General features: G+C 44.4%; 1 protein-coding gene across 3 annotated transcripts in view; it reads left to right on the top strand.

The window, feature by feature from the left end:
- The window catches only part of LARGE1 (LARGE xylosyl- and glucuronyltransferase 1), a 603,452-nt gene that overhangs the window by 184,948 nt on the left and 392,681 nt on the right, over positions 1 to 25,823 (top strand). The window lies entirely within an intron of this gene.

Genomic DNA, 25,823 nt, shown 5'->3' with positions numbered 1-25,823 from the left:
CTATCTGGTCTATTGTGTCATTTAAAGCTTCTGTTTCCTTATTTATTTTCATTTTGGATGATCTGTCCATTGGTGTAAGTGAAGTGTTAAAGTCCCCCACTATTATTGTGTTACTGTCGATTTCCTCTTTTATAGCTGTTAGCAGTTGCCTTATGTATTGAGGTGCTCCTATGTTGGGTGCATATATATTTATAATTGTTATATCTTCTTCTTGGATTGATCCCTTGATCATTATGTAGTGTCCTTCCTTGTCTCTTGTAACATTCTTTATTTTAAAGTCTATTTTATCTGATATGAGTATAGCTACTCCAGCTTTCTTTTGATTTCCATTTGCATGGAATATCTTTTTCCATCCCCTCACTTTCAGTCTGTATGTGTCCCTAGGTCTAAAGTGGGTCTCTTGTAGACAGCATATATATGGGTCTTGTTTTTGTATCCATTCAGCCAGTCTATGTCTTTTGGTTGGGGCATTTAATCCATTCACGTTTAAGGTAATTATCGATATGTATGTTCCTATGACCATTTTCTTAATTGTTTTGGGTTTGTTTTTGTAGGTCCTTTTCTTCTCTTGTGTTTCCCACTTAGAGAGGTTCCTTTAGCATTTGTTGTAGAGCTGGTTTGGTGGTGCTGAATTCTCTTAGCTTTTGCTTGTCTGTAAAGCTTTTGATTTCTCCATCAAATCTAAATGAGATCCTTGCCGGGTAGAGTAATCTTGGTTGTAGGTTCTTCCCTTTCATCACTTTAAGTATATCCTGCCACTCCCTTCTGGCTTGCAGAGTTTCTGCTGAGAAATCAGCTGTTAACCTTATGGGAGTTCCCTTGTATGTTATTTGTCGTTTTTCCCTTGCTGCTTTCAATAATTTTTCTTTGTCTTTAATTTTTGCCACTTTGATTACTATGTGTCTCGGCATGTTTCTCCTTGGGTTTATTCTGTATGGGACGCTCTGCGCTTCCTGGACTTGGGTGGCTGTTTCCTTTCCCATGTTAGGGAAGTTTTCGACTATAATCTCTTCAAATATTTTCTCTGGTCCTTTGTCTCTCTCTTCTCCTTCTGGGACCCCTATAATGCGAATGTTGTTGCGTTTAATGTTGTCCCAGAGGTCTCTTAGGCTGTCTTCATTTCTTTTCATTCTTTTTTCTTTATTCTGTTCCGCAGCAGTGAATTCCACCATTCTGTCTTCCAGGTCACTTATCCGTTCTTCTGCTTCAGTTATTCTGCTATTGATTCCTTCTAGTGTAGTTTTCATTTCAGTTATTGTATTGGTCATCTCTGTTTGTTTGTTCTTTAATTCTTCTAGGTCTTTGTTAATCATTTCTTGCATCTTCTCAATCTTTGCCTCCATTCTTATTCCAAGGTCCTGGATCATCTTCACTATCATTATTCTGAATTCTTTTTCTGGAAGGTTGCCTATCTCCACTTCATTTAGTTGTTTTTCTGGGGTTTTTTCTTGTTCCTTCATCTGGTACATAGCCCTCTGCCTTTTCATCTTCTCTATCTTTCTGTAACTGTGGTTTTTGGTCCACAGGCTGCAGGATTGTAGTTTTTCTTGCTTCTGCTGTCTGCCCTCTGGTGGTTGAGGCTATCTAAGAGGCTTGATGGGAGGCTCTGGTGGTGGGTAGAGCTGTCTTGATTCTTTTTAACAGCCACATAACAACGCTGTCATGAGAAGCAGAAAACATTTCTCTTTAGGGGGGCCAGTTTTGGAGGTGCTCTTGCTTGTGAAGCCCTCTTCCTGGCCATCCTTAAAGTTACAACTCCTGTGGATTTGCCCTGTTTCACCTTGACCTTCATGAAATCTTGGTTCTGCTGCCAGCCTTTGCCTGTTCCTGCTCACCATGGCAAACGATTCTCCCTACGTTGCTTTTCCAAATCCACTCACATCTCATCTGAAAACCTCTCTCTTTCCCTCACTCATATTGCCTTAATTTCCCATTCCTCTGCCGTTAAATGGGTATTGATTTCTATTAAGATGAACATCAGGATTTATTGAGTGGAAGGTAAATATTGCCAGGGGCAGGGAGGGGGGAATGCTGCCCCCTTCCCCCAACCCATCCTATCCTGCTTGTTGTTTAGAGAGTTAGGCAGAGTCCCAGTGTGGCACCCCCAACTGTTGCTTTGGGGGAATTGCCCACTGTGGGCCTGGGCAGGTAATTAACACTTAACAAGGTTAAGAGGAACCTCATGCATTTTGTATTAGAACATTCCCCGTCCTGGCACCGTGCTTGACACAGGGTGGATGTCAACAGATACTCCTCCCTCCCTCCTTTCTTCCTTCCAAAAGTATCTCCAAAGGCATTTGGCACTCCTGCCTTCTCTGGGCAAAGGGGAAGGAATTCAGGATTCGTATGATGAGTGTTGCCACAAGTTTGTCAGTATTTACACAAAGCTAATGTTTCTGCTCCAGAGAAGAATTAGCCCCAAAAGTGTTAAAGCCGGAAGTGAGTGATCTGCATCTCCTGAAGTTTCATAGTGGTGAGTGCTGGTTTAGAGCGGGGAGGGGGAGGCCTAGAACCACATGCCAATTCTTGGCAGAGCTGGGCTTAGAGAGACTTTTGGTCCATGCCCTCATCTTTTCCCTATTTCTTGATTTTCTCATTTTTGTCTCAATCTGTCTGCCTATCTGGTGCACTCTACCTATCTATCTACTTACCTGTGTGATAATTAGAAATGCATACTTGGTTTCTGCCCTGGTTCCTGACACAGAGCTGTTAAAACCCTTGCAGTTGTCTGAGTGATATGGGTGACAGGAGTGTCTTTCGTTATGCCTAAGCCCCTTTCAAACATACCTGAGTTTATGCTCATGAGATGTCACCTGATGGGCCCCAAAATAGCTTTAGGACTGGGGGGTTGGGGACTGGTTGCCAGGGCAACCAACTGGGAGGGGAGAAGGCCTGGGCATTGAGTTAATCACCAGCGGCCAGTGACTTAATCAGCCTTGGCCACTTAATGAAAGCAGAGAGTTCGGAGGGCTTCCGGGTTGGTGAACCCTTGGAGGTGCTGGGAGGGTGGTGCCCCCTGATGGCACGGACCCCTCTCTCCTCACATCTCCCCTACACATCTCTTCCATTTGGCTGTTTCTGAGCTGTATCCTTTATAATAAGCTACTGATCGTAAGTAAAGTGCTTTCCTGAGTTTTGTGAGTCAGTCTAGCAAATCATCGAACCCCAGGAGGGGATCTGGGGAACTCCAGACTTTATAGCTGGGTGGTCAGTGGTACAGGAGGCCCAAACTGGTGACTGGTGTGTGAAGTGGGGCACAGTCTTGTGGGGCTGAGCCCCTCACCTGTGGGGTTTGCACTAATGCCAGGAAGTGAACTGGATTGGAGGACACTCAGTTGATGTGAGGGAAGAAAAAACCTGCATATGTGGTGTCAGAAATGTTGACTGCAAACAGTTCAACCTGCCCGTTGCCTTACGTTGTTGTCATTTTATAGTTCAGAATGGTCCTCACCAAGCTGTCTTTGGGCAAGTTAATGTCCCAGTGGCCCAGTTTTTTCAAATAAAGAGTATTGTGAGGATTAAATGAGCAGGGTTTCTCAACCTCGGCACTTAGACGTCTGGGGCCTGAAAAGTCTTTGTATTGAATGGAGTTTGGCAGTTTACCCAGCCTCTACCTGCTAGATGCCACAGCACGACACTCCCCATCCCCAACACACGCATGTACAGTTGTGACATCAAAAATGCCTCCAGCCATTGCCAGATGTCCCCTGGGGCAAAGTCACCCTCAGCGGAGAAGTACTGGCATAGAATAAGACATCATTAAGTGTTGTTAAGAACATCACTGTTCTGATGATGATGATAATGATGATGATGTAGTTCTTGAATTTATGCCCCCAGGTATTTATGTAGTGCTTACTGTGTACAGTGCCTGGCACTAAGCTCGGAGAAACAAAAGAGGAGCGTAAACCTGTCGTTCTTGCCCTTTAGGGGGCTATGATGGGGTAGGAGAATCTTCCGATGTTGTCTTGAGTGTTTTGTTTTGACCTAAATACATCAGAAGGACAATGGTGAGGCAGGCTTACTGGTTCTCAGGCCTCTTCCTGGCGGACGGGTCTCTTCTTTTGATTCCCAGTGAACATGGCATTGCGGAACGGGGAAGACCTTGTTGGCTGGTCCCCTGGTTCCTGATGAACCCTGGCCTGGGAGAGACTGTCCGAGACTCAGAGTGGCTGGATCTTTGGAAGAGCAGGCACTGTCGGGGTGTCAGTGCTGTTCTCCTGTGCGTTCACAATCCTTCCAGGACCTGGTGGGCAGAGCACCGCCACCTCTCCTGTGCGTGCCCCACATAGCAGCAGAGGGGTCCTCTCAACCCACAGCCACATTGCACAGCGCCTCTGCTCCAAACTCTCCATCAGACTGGACCGTCGGCCTTCCAGCATCTTCCGGAGCTGCTGCAACCTGCTCCCCCTTTGACCCACCCCACCAAGTCCCCTCCTATCTCTGCTTCTCCTCCTGCCCCCTCAGCTCCCCGATTCCCACCACAGCTGCTCTCCTGGCTGTGCCCCCTGCTCTGGCCCCTCTGGGAATGCTCTCCCCCCAGATCCGTCATAGCTCACTCCTTCCCTCCCACCAGGTCTTTGTTCACCTGTCCTCTCATAAGAGAAGCCTTCCCTCAGGGTCCTTTATGAAATAGTGGTCCTCCTCCTCCTTCCCACCTGTGTCTCCTTGCTTTATTTTCTTCACAGCTCTGATCACCACCTTACACATCCACTGTGTTTTGCCATCGTTGAGGCTGTTGCTTGTCCGTGTTCTCCCGCTAGAATGTGGATGCCCCGAGGGCTGGCAATTTGTCGATTTTGTTCGGTGTCCAGAAGAGTGCCTGGCATGTCCTGGACACTCAGTAATAGCCAGTGAATGAATAAATGAATGAACGGACAGATGGACAGGGGGACAGATTCTCGCTTGAGAAAGGAGACATTAAGATGACTCTGAGAAAGACAAATAGTATGGGGTATCACTTATAGTGGAATCTAAAAAAATGGTTCAAATGAACTTATTTACAAAATAGACTCACAGACATAGAAAACAAACCAATATGGTTACCAAAGTGGGGGGATAGTGGGGGAGAAGATAAATTAGGATCTTGGGATTAACATGTACACACTACTATACATAAAATAGGTAAACAGGGCTTCCCTGGTGGTGCAGTGGTTGAGAATCCGCCTGCCAATGCAGGGGACATGGGTTCGAGCCCTGGTCTGGGAAGATCCCACATGCCACGGAGCAGCTGGGCCCGTGAGCCACAACTACTGAGCCTGCGCATCTGGAGCTTGTGCTCCCAACAAGAGAGGCTGTGACAGTGAGAGGCCCACGCACCGCAATGAAGAGTGGCCCCCACTTGCCGCAACTAGAGAAAGCCCTCACACAGAAACGAAGACCCAACACAGCCAAAATAAATAAGTAAATAAATTTATTAAAAAAAATAGGTAAACAACAAGGACCTACTATGTAGCACAGGGAACTCTACTCAGTATCCTGTAATAACTTATAATGGAAAAGAATCTGAAAAAGAATATATGTATAACTGAATCACTTTGCTATACACTTGAAACTAATACAGCATTGTAAATTAACTATAGGTCAATATAAAAAAAAGAAAAGATGACTCTGTTAATACAAAGTTGCTGTGAGTGTGCAGAACCTTTGTTCACCCTTTCGTGGGAGGGATGGGCCTCCAGTACCGTTAAAGCTCTGAGTGAGGTCAAGTCCATGTTATGTCAACCCCTCCCTTCTCCGTCTTGAGAGAATTGTCTCCTGGTTAATGAGCCCACCTGCACGTACAGATGAGGGCATGAAGAACTTTGTAGAACTTGGTGGCTGACAGCCCCGGGTTCACGTCTCTGATCCCCACAGCATTGTCAGCCTTGTCTTTGTGTCCTGGGCTCTTTGTTCTGGGACCCTTGCTATGCTCTGTGCTTTGCTCATCCCCGACATGCAGGAGACCTTTCCATCCTTCTCATGTAATGCATGAGGGATTTTTAGGAGGAAATAGGAACGTGCATTTCGTCACCGTCCCTCCTCTAACCGGCTGTCTTGCGCTCAGCGTCGCTCAGGGAATCTGCCTGTGACTGTGGCACGCTCCGTCGCCCACGCACCTCTTGCTCCCCAGCCTGTGTTTCCTTGCACACATCCCCTCTGCTGTCCTCTGTCGCTCTTGCTTGGCATCCTGCCTGTTCCCCCTGCCCCCACGCTGTCCCTGGTCCACGCTTTTCTCTCCACGAAGTCTCCTTTGACCCTTCCCCTCACAGCTTGTGCTGCCTTTTGCAGCTGACGTGTCAGCATCATTCCATTTCTAAAGCAGGAAACTGATTTGGTCTGAACTGGGCCCAGGGTTTTCCTTCTGGTGCTTCCAGATCCTGAAACCGCTAGGTGGTGTTTTTGGGGGGGGCGGCTCCAAGGAGCTCCGGTTCTTTATGTCTCAGCACAGAAAGAATTCAGCAAGAGGCAAAGTGATAGATGCGAAGTGATTTATTAGAACAGGGCGCTAGTGAGGCTTACAAGCGGGCGGGCGAGAGGGTGCCGTGCCCCGAGAACTTAGTGGGCTACAGTTTTATAATCAAATGAAAAGTGGGGAGGGGGAAAATACCACCTTCTTCCTCATTCTTGAGTAGATGTCGTGTTTCCATCGTCATCTCCTCTTCCACATCAGGTGGGGGAGTTTTCTTGTTCCTCCATGGTCAAGCCAGGACTGTCATGGCACAATGGAAATGAGCAAAAAGGTGGTAACGTATGCTAAAAATGACAGATCATTTCAGGTTTCAGTGTAATGTCACCCTTTCCTTATGTTTTTGTTTTCAATGTGCCCAGAGGAGCGTGCCCTAGGAATCATTAACTTACTGAGCTCACTGGGCAGGATGTGGGTCTCATGCCACCATTGTTTTATTGTTTTGGGTCTTGTCTCATTCTTCTGTTGCATGGTTTTGTGGTTAAGCAAACCTGCTTTCTTGAGTCATCATTAACTTACAGGGGTTGCCCATACTTTTTTCTTTACTTACAATCCGCTAGTGGGATTAACTATTTAATTACCTACTTTGTCCCTATCAATTCCTCACTTTCTTCCCTGTGCTGGCTGCCTGCCAAGGGCTGGCCTCAGTGATGAATCCCAGTTGCATCGGTGGCCAGGGCCAGGCTCTGCTCAGGCTGAAGGTGGTGTTGGGAGCTGTGGGCATGAGTGAGGTCCCCCAAAGGCACCGTAACGCACGGGGAGTGGGAAAAGAAAAGGGGGTTTGGGATGGCTCTGTGGATGGCAGGGTCCTAGAAGACGGGACTTTTTTCCTTTAAAGTCCAGCACTAATACCACCTTCCAACAGTGTCTTCTTCCTTTCTGAATCCTGTGCCCCCATCCCCTTTTACCATGATTCCTTGGTTAAACCTCATATATCCTTTACCCAAATGTGCCGGTATCACATCTGTTTCTGTGTGTGTGTAAGATCCTTGGAATCAGCAACTGTCTTTTTCATTCTTTCCCCCGCCTCACCTGACAGAACATGGCACACAGTAGGATTTCAGCAGTGTCTGTAGACATGAACTGGCTGGTAGAAGAAAGGAGGCATGGGGGTGGTAGTATCTAGAAGTTCTTTGCATATTAACCAAGTCCTGGACTTATTACTTGAGGGGTCCAGAGATGGCATGCTTCCTTTCCTCCCTGATCTTGGGGCTTGTGCTGCTTTCACCAAGAACCCAACTCTGGGCTGGCTTTGCCGCCAGCCTAGAAATTCATTACTGCATTTCCCCTTTTACAGGCGCTTCATAAAATTCTTTTAAACTTAAAACTTTTCTTTCCTGTATTTGCCCCTAATGGCTGTCTTATTTGAATTAGCCCTTGTTAGCTCTTATCTGACCTTGCCTTCTGCCTCCTTTTCTTCCCTCCATTCTTCTAGAGATTCCAGAGGAATCTTTCTCAAAGGCTGCACCCCTCCTGCTCCGAAGCCTTCCATAGCTCCTTCTTGCCTGGAGAGCAAGAGAGGCAGGCCAGTCTTGTATTTACTCCCATCCAGGATCTTTCTCCAACTTTCCTTTCCAACTCTATCGATCCAGTTGACCCCCAACCACCAACCTCAGCTCCCACTTATAACCCCAACTCTCATCGTACCTGTGCTTTGGCCATCGGTGTTGGTTCCCCAAATGCGTGTGTCCCTCTTCTGTCTCTGTGCTGTTAGGACCCACCTCCTCCCTAGGCCAACCCCATCCTCTCTGCAGAGTCCATCTTAACTGTTTCCTCTACCAATACTGCTCCCTGTTCTGTCTGCTCAGAATTATGTTTTCCCTCCTCATTATCGCCACCGTGCCTCCCTCCATTGCAGGAGTTGTTATGACGTGCCTTCTGCTGTGACTGTCGTGTGATTTTTGTCTGGCCGCTCGATTCCGAGGGCAGGAATGGTGTGTCCCCATAACATCCATTTAGTTCCATACACGTCATAAGTCTCAACTTATTTTCGTATCGTTGAAGGACTTTGAATATCGTCTTTATCATGTTTGGTGTCATTGCTATTTTCATCATCGTCGTCATCATTGGTATCTTCATAGTGACTTAAAATTGACAAAGTTAATTTCTTGTCCAGGTGTTCTGTTGTACTTCTGACCAACGGGTATAAAATAGTATGTCAAAGGCAAAGCTAAAACATAAGAAATGGAGTAAGGGTTGCACACCGTGCTTTTCTGTTTCCATTTAGCACCAAGGAAGATACTGCTCAGACCCAATCAATGGTTTTACGTGCAGAGGGGTATGAAGTCTAGAGCTTCTAAGAGAAGAGAATTTTGTTTGTCCTTAAACCACGTATAGTTCTTCTTCTGTACATTTAGCCTGTACTAACCAATCAGCTTAAAAGGAGCACCACCCATGTTTATTCTCTGGCTGCCCTGATCTTTCGTCTGTCAAATTTGTACGGTGCTCTTCAGTCAGAGCCTAGATTTGACTTAAAAGACATCTCTTCCGGACACTTCGTGACAATGTTCATGAATGCATTTCTTCTTTGTAACCTTTCTTAGTCTTTGCTTCTGTTTATCCAGACCTTTAAGTTAAGTGGGCAATCTCTAAGTTAATGATCAATCCCCCATAATTGTTAAGTATTGTATTTAGAAGAGACACACATATTCAAATTCTCATGTAGTCTTCGTAATAAAGCTGAGAAAACAGGTATTTTTGCCCACATTCTCTGAATGAGACAATTGAAATTCAGAAGGAATACATGTTTTGCTGTGATTCAGTGACTTGCCCAAGGTCACACAGCTGGAGAGCCGAGATTCAAGGTCACATGGCTGGAGAGCCAAGATTTCAATCTAAAGCCAGTGGCTCCAAGTTCAGAACTCTTTTGCCTACACAACACCTGATCCCAAAGTCACTTTTACTCAAAAATCTCAATCATACAAGAGGTTGCAAATAATAAAGCCCAGTTACATTGTTTAGTTGACACCACGCTACTGAATCCTGCTTCCTTCTGCCTTTGTTTTTGGTTTTGTTTTTCATCAAAAAAAAAAAAATTTTTTTTTTTTTTTTTTTTGGCCACGTTGCACGGCATGTGGGATCTTAGTTCCCCGACCAGGAATCGAACCCACGTCCCCTGTGTTGGAAGCATGGAGTCTTAACCACTGGACCACCAGGGAAGTTCCTCCATCAAAATTTGATTTGCCTTTAATGCTCTGAATTTCTGGCTTCCTTCCACTCACTCAGGAATCCCATAGGCACTAGGGACCCAAGGAATTGCCCTTCCAGAGCCAAGCCAGTGCTCTGCGTGGGAGTGGCGGTCCTGGAGGACCAGGTTCTCCTTCCAGCAGCCCTCTGGCTTCAGTTGCTTCAGCTTTTATTAGCACCCGTCTTCTGCGGTGCAGCCAGATCCCTTCAGCCAACCATTTCACCCCCTACTTAACCCCCACCCACCCCACAATGGCTTAGGACAGTGTAAGTTTTTGGATCTGTTCAGTGTGGCCCCCGTCCACCTTGTATGTCTGGCCAGTTCCTTTTCTGACATCCTACATGTCAACCTTGTATAACCACAAACCGTCCTCTCTAGCCTTGGACCTCAGGTGCGTGCCGGTCTACCAACTCTCAGAAAAGAGTGATTTTTAAAAGGCCCTGATATGTAGCATTTACCCATTTCTAAGGTGTAAATTCTCCCACCAGTAGGAGTCAGCTCCGGCACCCGACTGGAGCCACGCTGCCTGGGACACCCTTCTCTCCTCTCCTCACCTCGCTGATTCTTGGCTGTTGTCGAGACTTAGATGTTGCTTCTTCCAGGATGACTTTCTCAACCAGCAGCCACCTGTCTCCTGCCTGGCAGAAGCTCTGTGTTTCCACATGCCCCCTCGCTAACACAGGTTATAAATGGCACTTACCAGCACAGCTCATAATTGTTTGTGCTTGGACATCTTCCTTCTGTTTTCTGCACTCTGTGGGTGGGTACCAGCTGTGTTTTGATTCATTTCTCTAACCCAACGCTAAGTACAAGGTCAAAGACAGAAGATGTTCAACACATGTTTGTTGGATGGAGGCTTTAAAAGGACAGTAACCTTTGTACTTAGCGCGAGAAGAGGTTTTGTGTTGATGCAAGTTCTAATCCTGCATATTTCAGTTGCAAGACATACAAGAATGCTCAGGTTCGAAGAGGGGGATGGCTGTGTTATTTATGAGACTGGGGTCACATGCCCAAAAACCCAGGAGCAGGAAATACAGCTCAGTTTTTACCTGAAAATTTTGAAATCAAGGCTTTTTCTTCTAGGATGTAGGAGGCCATAGGGTCTGTCTCTTCTAGTTCTGTCTCCATGTCTGTGTCTCTCCATCTTTTTCCTCTGACTCTCTTGTTCTCTTTCTCATTCCTCCACCCCATGTCCTCTCCTCGGTGTCTCTGATCATCAGCTGTGTTCTTTTCCCCTCCACCTTTCCAGCTTGCTCTGTTCTTTCTTCGTGTGCACAACCCAGTATGGTCTTTCAGCCCCAACTCTGAATGCCTGTCAGCTTAGTCGCCTACCACCAGTGAGAACTTCTTTTTGTGCCTTCTTTAAAATTCCCAGGAGAATAACTCTGGTTGGCTCAGCACTGCTGGTTGAAGCCCCCCTGTCGCCATCTTGGATCAGGCATCCCTGGCTGGTGTGATCCGTAGAGGGGCAGGCGGAGTCAGGGTGGACACACAGACAATGACGGGACTTGTCCAGGACATTCAGAAATAAGGTGTTCCCCTCTAAATGGTGCAATCCCGGCTGGTTGAAGCTAAAAATGATGGTAATTTGGAGTTGGGGTGGGGTGGCCACTTCATTCTCAGTTAAAATAATCATGGATCAGGAAGGAAAGAACTCAGCCCATTGACCATGTGGCCAGGCAGCTCGTTATTGGCTTATGTTGCTTCCACCCAGTGAAAACCTAAGTCTATTAAAATCATCATGGCTGCAGCTTCCCTGATTGCCTTGGGGAGTCCAGTCAACACATTAATTATCCTCAGCGTGAACAGATTTCCTCTAAGAAGCTTCCTGTCTGTTTATTTTCTTAGCCTCATTCTGTGCCTGCCAATTTGTCCACCTCGTTCCCCTCATACATTGGTTGGTCACTGTCTTAGATTTCTCCCCAGCATCTGGTTTGGCTCTGCTCAGTGTGGTCTGGTGAGCCGGCTGTGGTTCTGATGGATTACACTTAGCCAAGAATCCTCGGAGCAGGAACGTGGGTGTTTGTTATGGTCTGCCTCTTGGATCAATACCTCAAGGAATTGACATCCTTGGGCATCTGCTCTCTAGACACAGTCAATGTGCTAATAAGGGCCTGTGAACTGATGATAAATAATAGCTCATTTGGTTTGACTGAAGGAGAAGTACAGATAGTACCTAGAATTGTCTGCAGTGCAACAGAAAAGGTTGTCTACACTGCAGTTTGTGATTGAGGCTCTTTTATTTTTTTAATTAATTTATTTTTGGCTGCGTTGGGTCTTTGTTGCTGTGAGCGGGCTTTCTCTAGTTGTGGCGAGCAGGGGCTACTCTTGATTGCGGTGCGCGGGCTTCTCATTGTGTTGGCTTCTCTTGTTGCGGCGTACGGGCTCTAGGTGCGCAGGCTTCAGTAGTTGTGGCTCGTGGGCTCTAGAGTGCAGGCTCATTAGCTGTGGAGCACGGGCTTAGTTGCTCTGCACCATGTGGGATCTTCCCTGACCAGGGCTCGAACCCGTGTCCCCTGCATTGGCAGATGGATTCTTAACCACTGTGCCACCAGGGAAGTCCCTGAGCCTTTTGTTTTTTTTTTTAATAGAACTTCATTGGAGTATAATTGCTTCACAATACTGTGTTAGTTTCTGTTGCACAACAAAGTGAATTAGCCATATGCATACACATGTCCTCATATCCCTCCCCTCCCTCTTGAGCCTCCCTCTTGAGCCTCCCTCCCATCCTCCCTATCCCACACCTCTAGGTCATCACAGAGCACCAAGCCAATCTCCTTGTGCTAGGCTGCTGCTTCCCACCAGCCAACTATTTTACATTTGGTAGTGTATATATGTCGATGGTACTCTCACTTCACCTCAGCTTCACCCTCCCACCCCATGCCCTCAAGTCCATTCTCTATGTGTACCTCTTTATTCCTGCCCTGCAACTAGGTTCATCAGTACCATTTTTTTTTTTAAGATTCCATATATATGCGTTAGCACATGGTATTTGTTTTTCTCTTTCTGACTTACTTTACTCTGTATGACAGACTCTAGGTCCATCCACCTCACTATAAAGACTCAATTTTGTTTCTTTTTATGGCTGAGTAATATTCCATTGTATATATGTGCCACATCTTCTTTATCCATTCATCTGTCTATGGACATTTAGGTTGGTTCCATGTTCTGGCTATTGTAAATAGAGCTGCAGTGAACATTGTGGTACATGACTCTTTTAGAATTATGGTTTCCTCAGGGTATATGCCCAGTAGTGGGATTGCTGGGTCGTATGGTAGTTCTATTTGTAGTTTTTTAAGGAACCTCCATACTGTTTTCCATAGTGGTTGTATTAATTTACATTCCCACCAATAGTGTAGGGGCGTTCCCTTTTCACCACACCCTTTCCAGCATTTGTTGTTTCTAGATTTTTTGATAATGGCCATTCTGACCAGCGTGAGGTGATACCTCATTGTAGTTTTGATTTGCATTTCTCTATTAATTAGTGATGTTGAGCATCTTTTCTTGTGCCTTTTGTCCATCTGTATGTCTTCCTTGGTGAAATGTCTATTTAGGTCTTCCTCCCATTTTTTAACTGGGTTGTTTGTTTTTTTGATATTGAGCTCCATGAGCTGTTTGTATACTTTGGAGATTAATCCTTTGTTGTTTCATTTGCAAATATTTTCTCCCATTCTGAGGGTTATCTTTTTGTCTTGTTTATGGTTTCCTTTGCTGTGCAAAAGCTTTTAAGTTTAAGTCCCATTTGTTTATTTTTGTTTTTTATTTCCATGACTCTAGGAGGTGGGTCAAAAAAGATCTTGCTGTGGTTTATGTCAAAGAGTGTTCTTCCTATGTTTTCCTCTAAGAGTTTTATAGTGTCCAGTCTTACATTTAGGTCTCGATTCCATTTCGAGTTTATTTTTGTGCATGGTGTTAGGGAGTGTTCTAATTTCATTCTTTTACATGTAGCTGTCCAGTTTTCCCAGCACCACTTATTGAAGAGACTGTGTTTTCTCCATTGTATATCCTTGCCTCCTTTGTCATAGATTAGTTGACCATAGGTGCGTGGGTTTATCTCTGGGCTTTCTATCTTGTTCCATTGATCTGTGTTTCTGTTTTTGTGCCAGTACCATACTGTCTTGATTACTGTAGCTTTGTAGTATAGTCTGAAGTCAGGGAGTCTGATTCCTCCAGCTCCGTTTTTTTCCCTCAAGACTGCTTTGGCTATACAGGGTCTTCTGTGTTTCCATACAAACTGTGAAATTTTTTGTTCTAGTTCTTTGAAAAATGCCATTGGTAGTTTCATAGGGAGTGCATTGAATCTGTAGATTGCTTTGGGTAGTGTAGTCATTTTCACAGTGTTGATTCTTCCAATCCAAGAACATGGTATATCTCTCCGTCTGTTGGTATCATCTTTAATTTCTTTCGTCAGTGTCTTATAGTTTTCTGCATACAGGTCTTTTGTCTCCCTAGGTAGGTTTATTCCTAGGTATTTTATTCTTTTTGTTGTAATGGTAAATGGGAGTGTTTCCTTAATTTCTCTTTCAAATTTTTCATCATTAGTGTATAGGAATGCAGGAGATTTCTGTGCATTAATTTTGTATCCTGCAACTTTACCAAATTCATTGATTAGCTCTAGTAGTTTTCTGGTGGCATTTTTAGGATTCTCTATGTACAGTATCATGTCATCTGCAAACAGTGACAGTTTTACTTCTTCTTTTCCAATCTGTATTCCTTTTATTTCTTTTTCTTCTCTGCTTGTCGTGGCTAGGACTTCCAAAACTATGTTGAATAGGAGTGGTGAGAGTGGACATCCTTGTCTTCTTCCTGATCCTAGTGGAAATGCTTTCAGTTTTCACCACTGAGTATGATGCTTGCTGTGGGTTTGTCATATATGGCCTTTATTATGTTGAGATAGGTTCCCTCTATGCCCATTTTCAGGAAAGCTTTTATCATAAATGGGTGTTGAATTTTGTCAAAAGCTTTTTCTGCATCTATTGAGATGATCATATGGTTTTTATTCCTTAATTTGTTAATGTGGTGTATCACGTTGATTGATTTGCATATATTGAAGAATCCTTGAATCCTTGGGACAAATCCCACTTGATCATGGTGTATGATCCTTTTAATGTGCTATTGGATTCTGTTTGCTAGTATTTTGTTGAGGATTTTTGCATCTATGTTCATCAGTGATATTGGTCTATAATTTTCTTTTTTTGTGATATCTTTGTCTGGTTTTGCTATCAGGGTGATGGTGGCTTCATAGAATGAATTTGGGAGTGTTTCCTCCCCTGCAATTTTTGGAAGAGTTTGAGAAGGATGGGTGTTAGCTCTTCTCTAAATGTTTGATAGAATTCACCTGTGAAGCCATCTGGTCCTGGACTTTTGTTTGTTGGAAGGTTTTTAATTACAGCTTCAATTTCGTTACTTGTGATAGGTCTGTTTATATTGTCTAATTCTTCCTGGTTCAGTATTAGAAAGTTGTACCTTTCCAAGAATTTGTCCATTTCTTCATGCTTGTCCATTTTATTGGCATATAGTTGTTTGTAGTAGTCTCTTATAATCCTTTGTATTTCTGCAGTGTCAGTTGTGATTTCTCCTTTTTCATTTCTAATTTTATTGATTTGCGTCCTCTCCCTTTTTTTCTGGATGAGTCTGGTTAAGGGTTTATCAATTTTGTTTATCTTCTCAAAGAACCAACTTTTAGTTTTATTGATCTTTGCTATTATTTTCTTCATTTCTATTTCATTTATTTCTGCTCTGATCTTTATGATTCCTTTCCTTCTACTGACTTTGGGTTTTCTTTGTTCTTCTTTCTCTAGTTGTTTTAAGTGTAGGGTTAGATTGTTTATTTGAGATTTTTTTGTTTCTTGAGGTGAGATTGAATTGCCATATACTTCCCTCTTAGAACTGCTTTTGCTCTGTCCCATAGGTTTTAGGGCATTGTGTTTTCGTTGTCATTTGTTTCTATGTATTATTTTATTTCTTCTTTGATTTCTTCAGTGATCTCTTGGTTATTTAGTAGCACGCTGCTTAGCCTCCATGTATTTGTTGTTTTACAGTTTTTTCCTGTAGTTGATTTTAAATCTCATAGCATTGTGGTCAGGAAAGATGCTTGATACGATTTCAATTTTCTTAAATTTTCCGAGGCTTGACTTGTGACCCAAGATGTGATCTCTCTTGGAGAATGTTCAATGTGCACTTGAGAAGAAAGTGTATTCTGCTACTTTTGGGTGGAGTGTTCTATAAATATCAATTAGATCTATCTGGTCTGTTGTGTCATTTAAAGCTTGTGTTTCCTTATTTATTTTCTGTTTGGATGATCTGTCCATTGGTATAAGTGGGGTGTTAAAGTCCCCCACTATTATTGTGTTACTGTCGATTTCTCCTTTCATGGTTGTTAGCATCTGCCTTATGTATTGAAGTGCTCCTATGTTGGGTGCATAAACATTTATAATTGTTGTATCTTTTTCTTGGATTGATCCTTTGATCATTTTGTAGTGTGCCTCTGTATCTCTTGTAACAGTCTTTATTTTAAAGTCTATTTTATCTGATATGAGTGTTGCCACTCCAGTTTTCTTTTGGTTTCCATTTGCATGGAATATCTTTTTCCATCCCTTCACTTTCAGTCTATATGTGTCCCTAGATCTGAAGTGGGTCTCTTGTAGACAGCATATATATGGGTCTTGTTTTTGTATCCATTCAGCTAGTCTGTGTCTTTTGGTTGGGGCACTTAATCCATTTACATTCAAGGTTAGTATCGACATATATGTTCCTATTACCATTTTCTTAATTGTTTTGGGTTTGTTTTTGTGGGTCTTTTTCTTCTCTTGTGTTTCCTGCTTAGAGAAGTTTCTTTAGCATTTGTTGTAAAGCTGGTTTGGTGGTGCTGAATTCTCTTAGCTTTTGTTTGTCTGAAAAGCTTTTGACTTCTCCATAGAATCTGAATGAAATCCTTGCTGGGTAGAGTAATCTTGGTTGTACGTTTTGTTTTTCTCTTTCATCACTTTAAGTATATCCTGCCACTCCCTTCTGGCCTGCAGAGTTTCCACTGAAAAATAAACTGATAACATTATGGAGATTCCTTTGTATATTATTTTTTGTTTTTCCCTTGCTGCTTTTAATATTCTTACTTTGAATTTAAATTTTGTTGGTTTGATTAATATGTGTCTTGGTGTGTTTTTTCTAGGGTTTATCCTGTATTGGACTCTGTGTTCTTCCTGGACTTGGGTGCCTATTTCCTTTCCCATGTTAGGGAAGTTTTCCACTATAATCTCTTCAAATATTTTCTCAGACCCTTTCTTTTTCTCTTCTTCTTCTGTGACCCCTGTAATTCGAATGTTGGTTCATTTCGTGTTGTCCCAGAGGTCTCTGAGATTGTCTTCAATTCTCTTCATTCTTTTTTCTTTATTCTGCTCCTCGGCAGTTATCTCCACCATTTTGTCTTCCAGCTCACTTATTCGTTCTTCTGCCTCCATTATTTTATTATTGATTCCTTCTAGTGTATTTTTCATTTCAGTTATTGTGTTGTTCATCTCTGTTTGTTTGTTCTTTAGTTTTTCTAGTTCTCTGTTAAGCATTTCTTGTATTTTCTCAATCCGTGCTTCCATTCTATTTCCGAGATTCTGGATCATCTTTACTATCATTACTCAATTCTTTTTCAGGTAGACTGCCTATTTCCTCTTCATTTATTTGGTCTTGTAGGTTTTTACCTTGCTCCTTCATCTGTGACATATTTTTTTGCCATCTCATTTCTTTTTTTTTTTATGAGTGGGATTGTGTTCCTGTTTTACTGGTTGTTTGGACTGAGGCTTCCAACACTGGAGTTTGTAGGCTATTGGGTATAGCTGGATCTTGGTGCTGAGATGAGGAACTCTGTGAGACCTCACTCTGATGAATATTCCCTGGGGTCTGAGGTTCTCTGTTAGTCCAGTGGTTCGGTCTTGGATCTCCCACCATAGGTGCTTCTGCCCGACCCCAGGCTCATGAATCAAGATCCTGCAAGCTGCGTGGGTGGCAAAAAAAAAAGAACAATAACAAAGTTAAAAATAAAATTAGCTAGGAAACTAACATATGTTAGAAAATAATGTAAAAATAAAAATATAGATGAGTCAACAACCAGAAGGTACACCGTTACCACAATAGTAAAAAAAGAGGAGGAGGGAAAAGAAAAAAAAAAAGTGAGGGGAAGGCCTTGGCTGTGGAGAGTGGAGCCTAAACAAGGGCGAGGTTTGGGTGGTGAGCGGGGCCAATGCTCAGGACCCACAGGGCTGGAAAAGGCCCTGGGAGCTTTGGGGGGAGTGGGGCCTAGGCTCAAGGAACAGCAGGGGCCAGGGGTGCCCCCCACCCCTGTTCTCAGAGGGCAGGGGAACTCACCTGGGAGCCCAGCAGGCTTTCTGCAAACGCCCTCCTCTCTTCTCCTGCTCCTGTGGTCTGGGATTTGGGAGGGCCCCTCCCGTCTGCCTCTCCTGATCTCCCCCGCCTCAGGGTCGCCGATCTTGTCTGGCCTCCACTTCTCCTCCCCCCTCGGTCCCCCTATGTCCTACCGGTTCACTCTGGGATTCCTCCCATCTCATTGGGGGTCAGAGTTCCCCACCAGCTCCCGACAGGCACCCTAGTTGTGGGGAGACGCTAACTCCGTATCTTCCCACACCACCATCTTGACTCCTCCCTCCCTGAGCCTCTTTTTAAATGGCATATATTGCAAAGTATTGCAGGAACCTGGAGCTTAGAAAGAGAAACGCTTTAGAGCTGAGATGGAAGGAATAAAAGAATGATGACAGATAAAAGGATGCCTCAGAGATGGAAATTAATGGTGCAAGGAGTAGGGAGGCCCAGCCCAGGAGGGCTGGAATAGGGGTGGACAGCCTGACTCTTTGGGACAAAGTGACTTCTGAGGAGTATATTGGAAATGAAATTTTAGGACGTGGTTGGTTAAATGGTTCCATGTATGGTTTTGGTGACCTTCATCCTTCATGCATTAAGTTTCCTTTTCCATTTGTTGCACCAGAGAGAGAAGTAAGTGCCAGTTGGTTTCTTAAGCACAGTCATTAGTGCTTGGGATGGTTTACAAAAGAAGCATCTGTTGGGTCAGCAGCCTTCTCAGATAGCCTGTGGCTGAGAGCACTCCTACCCCACTGTGGGTGCTGGGGTGTCCCGGAGTGGATGTCTTGGTCCTCAAGGGCTCCTCCATGGCTTTTTTGGATTTCTACAGTGTTGTGATCTGACCCCAAGGAAGTGTACTGAGTAGGTGAGAAGAGAGTCTGGGGATGATCAGTACTGGAAGGAAAAAAGCCCTTACTCTGTGGTAGCATCTGGGGGCAGATTTACAAAATACTCTTTGAAAGAGGCCCTTGATGGTAAACATTGGTCATGGACTCTTGGAGAGTCAATCAGAGGCACTAATTGGGATGTCTCCCCGTAGCTCTAGAGTGTTTCACCGTTGGATGTTACTGTAGAATAAATAGGTAAATGGTACACTGTGTGTGATGGGTGGGTGGGTGGATGGATGAATGGATGGATGGGTAAATGAAAGTGAAGGAAAGAAGAGATCCACCAGCATGACTCGTAAACAGAAACAACTTTTGTTCTACTTGGAGAGGCAGAAGATAGCATACATAGCAAAGAGGAGTATTTTCTGTGTATCCGTTGGGAACCATTTTGGTACTAGTAGCAGAAAAACCAACTAACAGTGGCTTACATACGAGTGTATCTGTCTTGCTGTATAAAGTCTTGGAGGGAGGAGGTTGTTGCCATCAGTCCTGTGGCTCAATAACCTGGTGCTCTGGGTGGGCATATCTGCTGGCCTTTTGGTCTCCTCATGTTTTTACAAGATGGTTGTAGGAACTTCAAACCTCAGCAAGTGCTGAAAGCCATGCCCTCCCCCAAGAGCCACTTTTTAAACATTTACCACACACCCCTACCTATATGTCTTGCATTTGTAGCAAGTAACACCTACTAGAGGCTCAATGTATATTTTTTTGAATGAGTGCACAGGTGTCATAGCTCTTTGTTAAGTCTGAATTTCAGATAAATGCTTAACAATTTTTAGTATAAGTATATCCCAAATATTGCATGCGACATGCTTATACTAAAAAAAAAATTTTAGTTCATCTGAAATTCAAATCTTACTGGGTGTACTGTATTTTTCTCCTAAATCTGGCAACCCAAGGGCATAGGAGTGACTTTATGGAAATAGATTTGACGATTTGCCTCTATTTCACAAAGTGAGGGCTACCTGTTTGAATCCTTCTTAAGCATATGGGATGAGGTGGAAATTTGGGCATCGATTGTGCAAAGGGTTGGAACAATTTATCTAGAGGGAAACATGACGTTGGAATTAGTAGTTAGTGATGGAGAATTAACTCAAGATTCAATAAATTGTGGATGGTTTGTAACTCCTTAGAGATATTTCTTAGTGTTGGTTTCAGAGCAGTGAAAAGAAAGCCCACTGCCAGCTGGGACCCACAGCATGTCAGTACGGAGTCATTTGCTCAGTGACATCTATCTGTGATCACAGGAGAGATTTGAGCTGTGTCTGAAAGTAGGGCAACTTTAGCCTGGTGTGTCTGATGCCACTGGAGTTGCAGATGGGGGTCTGATTTTCTATCCCTGCCACCTGTCACTGGACGGGGGAGTTTGGGAGAGAGAATTTCTGAACGTAGAACTTGTTTGAAATGTGAATTCTTGGACTCCACTCCAGACCTACTGCCTTGGAGGTGTAGGGCCCTGCGTTCTCACATTTTAGCCAGCCCTCAAGGTGACTCTGATGTCCACTTAAGTTTGGGAGCTACTGTTGTAGTTGGTGGAGAAGCCATGGAAGAATGTTTGCCTTGCAGTCAGCAAAAGGGCCACTGCAGTTTCGGGGATGGGAGCACAGCTGGCCTGGAGGGACCACTTGTGGACGAGGTAATCGCCCAGGTGTTACCCCGATATCATGGTACCAACCTGCCCTTAGGAATATTTACTCAAAGAAGCAGGATGGCAAGGGATCTGTGGTGACTCTGAGGAGAAGTGGGGAGGGCTCCGGGGATGGTGGAATGGCTCACGTTGATGTGAAGATGTGGGGAAAGACCGGTGGTAAGTAGGTAACGTGGGTTCTAGTCCTGACCTGGCCAGGAACTTGCTGCCCAGTTGCTTGCTTTTCTCCAGACCTCAATTTCTGATTGTGTAAAATGAGGATTTCAGAGGAACAGCCTAACTGATTCTTTTTAGCCCAAGCTTCTCATGCAAAAGACCAAGAAAGCAGAAGGCAAGGATTCCCACTAGCTGAGCGTGTCTTTGGGTCCCCCTCCTTACATCCAGGCTCCTTCCTCTCCATGTTGCCCTCATTTTGTCTACCCCACTTGCACAAAAGTTCTCCTGGCAGCGTGCCTCCTGAGGACCTGAGTTGGGGACTGCCTGTGACTTGAATTCCAGAGGACGACCTGGAGTGAGCCGGGGGACCTTGGAGGACTTCAGAGCTGAGTTGACATTCCTAAACTGTGGGGCGCACAAGGGGATGCTGGATGAGCAGATTAACCTGCTGAGCCTCACTTTTTCCATCTGAGTAAAGGGCTGAGGAACCCAGACTCAGCAGGGCGTGGTGCTGAAATGAGATGAGACATTGAGTGACTAATCCTCTCCCGCCCCTCCTGCCACTCCTGATAGGATCATCCCAACGACCCCTCACTCATGCCACCTCTGCATCTTCAGAGGCCACTGCTCAGGACACAATGAGGTCGCCATCCTGCAACCTTCCATAATCTGAGGTGGCTTACGTTGGAATTCAGGGCGCCCAGGAGGCCAGAGTGAGGTTTGAGTGGGTCAGATTGCTGTGTGCTGTTGGCTGGTCTTGGAGGGGCCAGTGATGGGCCTATGTGAGGACAAGTTGGGTGGCAATATGGGATGATGTCATGGTCCATTTTACCTGGACACTGCAGATTTTTTCAAGTTTCTTTTGTTTTTCTTGTCTTTGGTTTGTTACTCAGGTACATTTGTATTACACTTATCAATTGAGCATTTATAGGATCAGAACAGTTATTACTTGTCTGTATCTCCAGTGTGGTGTCTTTTGTCTCAATTTTGACTTTGCCCATTTGATCCTATGAAGTAGGTATAATTCTTTCCCCCGGTTTACAGATGAGGCCACAGGCTTAGTGAGGGAAGGAATGGATATTCCCAAGGGTGCACAGGCAAAGAAACCAAGATTTGAACTAGTTTGTCTGACTCCAGAGCAGACACTTCCATTTTTCCAGGCAAAGATCAACTCTTTCATTTCTTTCAAGTTATGTGATCATGTGACAGAGTAGGGAGACAGACCATTTCTGTCCTGCCGGTCACTATAGTTCCCACTATCCTTGCAGCTGTCTTAGCCAACTTAGTAGAAAAGCAGGAGGCAGTCCTCAGTTGCCTGGACCAGTTTGCAAGATGGTCCAGTTCATCATTATTGACTGGTGGGGGCTGATTTTTAATGCTATCTAAGAATAAACAGATACAGGATTTACCATTTATAACTTAAGAAATTTATACCTGGGAGGGGAGGAAGCCCAAAACAAAACCACCAACTAGGTAATTAAGGAACTGTCAGATTAAATAGAGCGTCAGCCTGGTTCGTCGTGTCCAGCCGTGTGCGTGCTGGCTGGTGTGTTTACAAATAAACCACCAACAACTACAGTAATGAGTGAACCCTAGACTGTAACTGATGTGCTTCCAAAAGCCAGAGGTGGTGCGATACATTTATATACTAGTGGCATAGCCAAGGTGGGAGGTTCTTAGTGAAAGGCTGTCTGGGGATACATTTTAATGTGATTCCAGAAGAAGTGGAGATAGCCCTCTCGTTTTTGTTTATCCAATTCGCGGGAGGCAGGGGGAGCTGGAAATTTTTTTAAAACTTACTCCATCCATTTCTTTAATGATCATCTGAACAGCTAAACCTTCTGGGACTATTATGTATAATTGTTCTCTAAGCTGTATCCATTTTCCCTGCTCTGCAGATATATCTGTTTCCCCTCCTCCTCTTTAAATAAAACTGATTAATTGTAAGAAATTGATATGAAATGAAGCTCCGAGCTTCTTAGCAATTCTCAGCCCCCAAGTGATGCGATGTTGCTCTCAAGATGGAGAGGTTCATAAAGGGGAGATCTGGAGGACGAACACAAAACAAATGAGCCGTGGGGACAGGCAGCTTAGGTGGCTGTAAATGAGTGGTTGTCACTGTCACCCTCACCAAATATTTATAACACACCCCTGTGAGTACAGCTGCCACGTGAGGCAAATTCCTGAAGGCACTAGAGTCTGTGCCGTAGGAACATAATTTAAACTTGACTCTGGTTGAGGCTGCTGAGGGATGTTGGGGGCCAAGGTTACTGGCTCTTTTTCCCCCTGTTTATGCCTCTACTTCCTTTTTTGTTGTTGTTTTTTGTTTTGTTTTTAAGGACTAGTATGTTATTAGCTTTTGTCACTGGCCTCAGTAGGATGCATGATACCCATATATGTGTACACACACACACACATTCTCCCTCTCTCCATCCTTCTCTCCCTCCACCCCTCTTTCCATCCTTCCGTCCCTCTCTCCACTCCTCCATCCCTCTCTCTGCCCCTCCGTTCTTCCACTCCCCTCTCCATCTCCCCTCCATCCCTCTCTTTCTCAACTGCTGTGACTCTACCCAGTCTTGGTTTCCTCCAATTCTCCACCTGTTCATTTCTATGCCTTGGCCATCTTTGGAGCCAAGTTGAGATTTCCTGATATTTGTCCATCCATGATGGAGTAGAGTGTGTGGCTCACCTAGTTGCCCAGCGGACTGTCATTCCGCAGTGCCTCATAGCCAGTGGGTCCCGGGCCTGAGTGAACACTCCCCTTGAAGGCCTCAGGTCCCATAAACCATCTGATCCTGCCTGCCTCAAGGCTGCTTGGATGCTCAGGGAAGGACCATTTCTCCCACTGAGGCTGTCATCCTTACTGGTCCAAGGCTGTTCATGTCCAGCGTTAGGCCTGGCATCCAGGTTCCTAGCTTCCCTATGAAGGTGGCATCCTCCATCTTGTTCTTCACCCCACAAGCTGCTGAATGGCGTACAGGAGTGATTAAGGCTCTCTAGAGGCGAACTACCTGGGGTTGAATCTTGGCATTAGCTTCTACTGGTTGGATGATTGGGACAAGTTACTCTACTTGCCTGGACCTCAATTTCCTCGTCTATAAAATGGCACGCCACTAAATATGCAGCAAGCATGAGCTCTTATCTTTATTTTGTGAAATCTGGAAGAAGCAACTTTTATTTAAACCCCGCATTTCTGCTCGCTTTCCCCTACTCTGTGCTCTTTTCTCTCTGTCTGCTCTCAGGGGTGTTTCTGCTCATATCATTTGGCTGGAGGTGGCACGTATTTCTTTGTGAACAGCACCGTATGAATTAGTCTACTGTGGGCAGCTTACCTCCCTTCTTTACAGTAAGATGATCAATGCCATTCCTGGTTTCCAGAGCATTCTTCAGACTTTTATTCCATTTGGTATTTTAGGAACATTTAAATGCAAGTATGAAGAATTTGGATTGAGGCTGGGTAGTAGCAGAGTATTGTAATATCGAGGTTAGAACTGTTGAAAGAGATCAATCCAGTCTGCTCTTGGAGTCTCCGTTTCTTCCTCTCTTGCTGCAGCTACAATTTGTCTGTCCTTCCATCCCTCCGTCCCTCAGCTCCGGCAGTTGACAAACTTGGTAGCCCCAAAGCCACACTTTGCCCTTGCACCTTAGCACAGACTCATTTCTCTCTTCTGTCTTGTTTCCACTTGTTCACCTTGCAACACTGCCACCCCTCTGAGGAATTAAGTTGGAGTCAGGTGTTTCTCATCCCGTTACCTCTCGTACAGTACCTGGCACACTCATGCCTTCTCTGTGCCTAGCAGGGTGCCTCATACACAGTACGGGCTTAATCAATGATGAATGAATGACGTCCTAAAACAAGGGTTTGGAACAGTTTGTTATCAGTGCTCTTTTCCAGTTCTGTGATTTGTTGCTTTGGAAATGTCTAAAAACTATAACTGGTCTTTTGAGAAAAAAATCACACAATATTTATATTCCACTCTAGTACCCCACTGTTGGGGCAATGACCTGTTGAAATGTGTCCCTGGTTTTCAAGAACTTTGCTCTCTTCCCTGAACCTCTATACTAGGTTAGTTTTCACCCCCATACCACCCTTCCTTTTTCATTGTAATTTACTATGTATGTTTTTATTTGGTGTTTGGATCCTGGTCTCCCTTTCCTGCGGCCTGTGCCTAAGCCTGTCTTTTCCACCAAACAACAGCAATGCCTCACACATAACAGACACTCAATAGATAAATAAATGTCCCCTCCCAATTCCAAAAAAAAAAAAAGAACGTTGCTCCCTCTTTCTGTAGTGTATGAGACCTCCTCAGTGCCCTTGAATCATCATGCCCGCCGTTGGGGCCACCTTCCTTGATTCATTCTACTCCAATCAAAACAGTGCAGTTGGAATGCTATTAATTCCTCAGAAACCACTTGCATCGTTTATGTTCCTCTGCTCAGGATAATTGAATGGGTTTCTGGTGCCCATTGTGTCTGGTCTAAACGCCTCAGCTGAAAGGACCATTCATGGTCCCCCAGGAACCCCCTGCACCCTGCAGTTGTCAGCTCCATCTTCCTTCTCCAGACAGCCCCACCTCCTTTTTGTCCGTTTTCCCATGACACGTAGTATGGCTTCTGCGCCTTTAATTTAAACCATTGTTCTTCCTAACTTGCTCAGTACCCTGGTCAAACCATGTCCATGGTCATCCGTTAGACCCAGATCTATCTATTTCCTAGGGTCAAGGCCAGGATTTCCAGTTTTGGTTTCCCATGTAATTCTTTGATTCACTGACTCCTTAAAAACTAAATGCGTTTTAATATAATTTGCATTATATTATTCTGCATTCTCGAATATTTTTTACCTCCTTGAATTACTTGTAAATGCCTTGCTTTCATGAGCTATAGTCTTCCGCTTCTTTGGAAACTGCCCATGGTAACTATTTGCTTATAGAGTTACTCAGACAGACATTTGTTGAACGACGATTGCATTTTCCAAATAGGAGCACAGACCCCAGGGACAGTGGAGTTAGATAATGACTGTGAAATTTTCCTTCTTTTTTCCACCTAGTAAGAGTCTGGCAAGAGAAGAAAGAACATCAAGTTAGTGTTGTGATTAATTCTAAGGGGAAAGTTTAATTGGTCTCAGGGCTCTCTATC

This window comes from Eschrichtius robustus, chromosome 13 (genome assembly GCF_028021215.1).
Source record: "Eschrichtius robustus isolate mEscRob2 chromosome 13, mEscRob2.pri, whole genome shotgun sequence".
Taxonomy (NCBI): domain Eukaryota; kingdom Metazoa; phylum Chordata; class Mammalia; order Artiodactyla; family Eschrichtiidae; genus Eschrichtius; species Eschrichtius robustus.
This window is presented reverse-complemented; position numbering and strand designations above follow the sequence as displayed.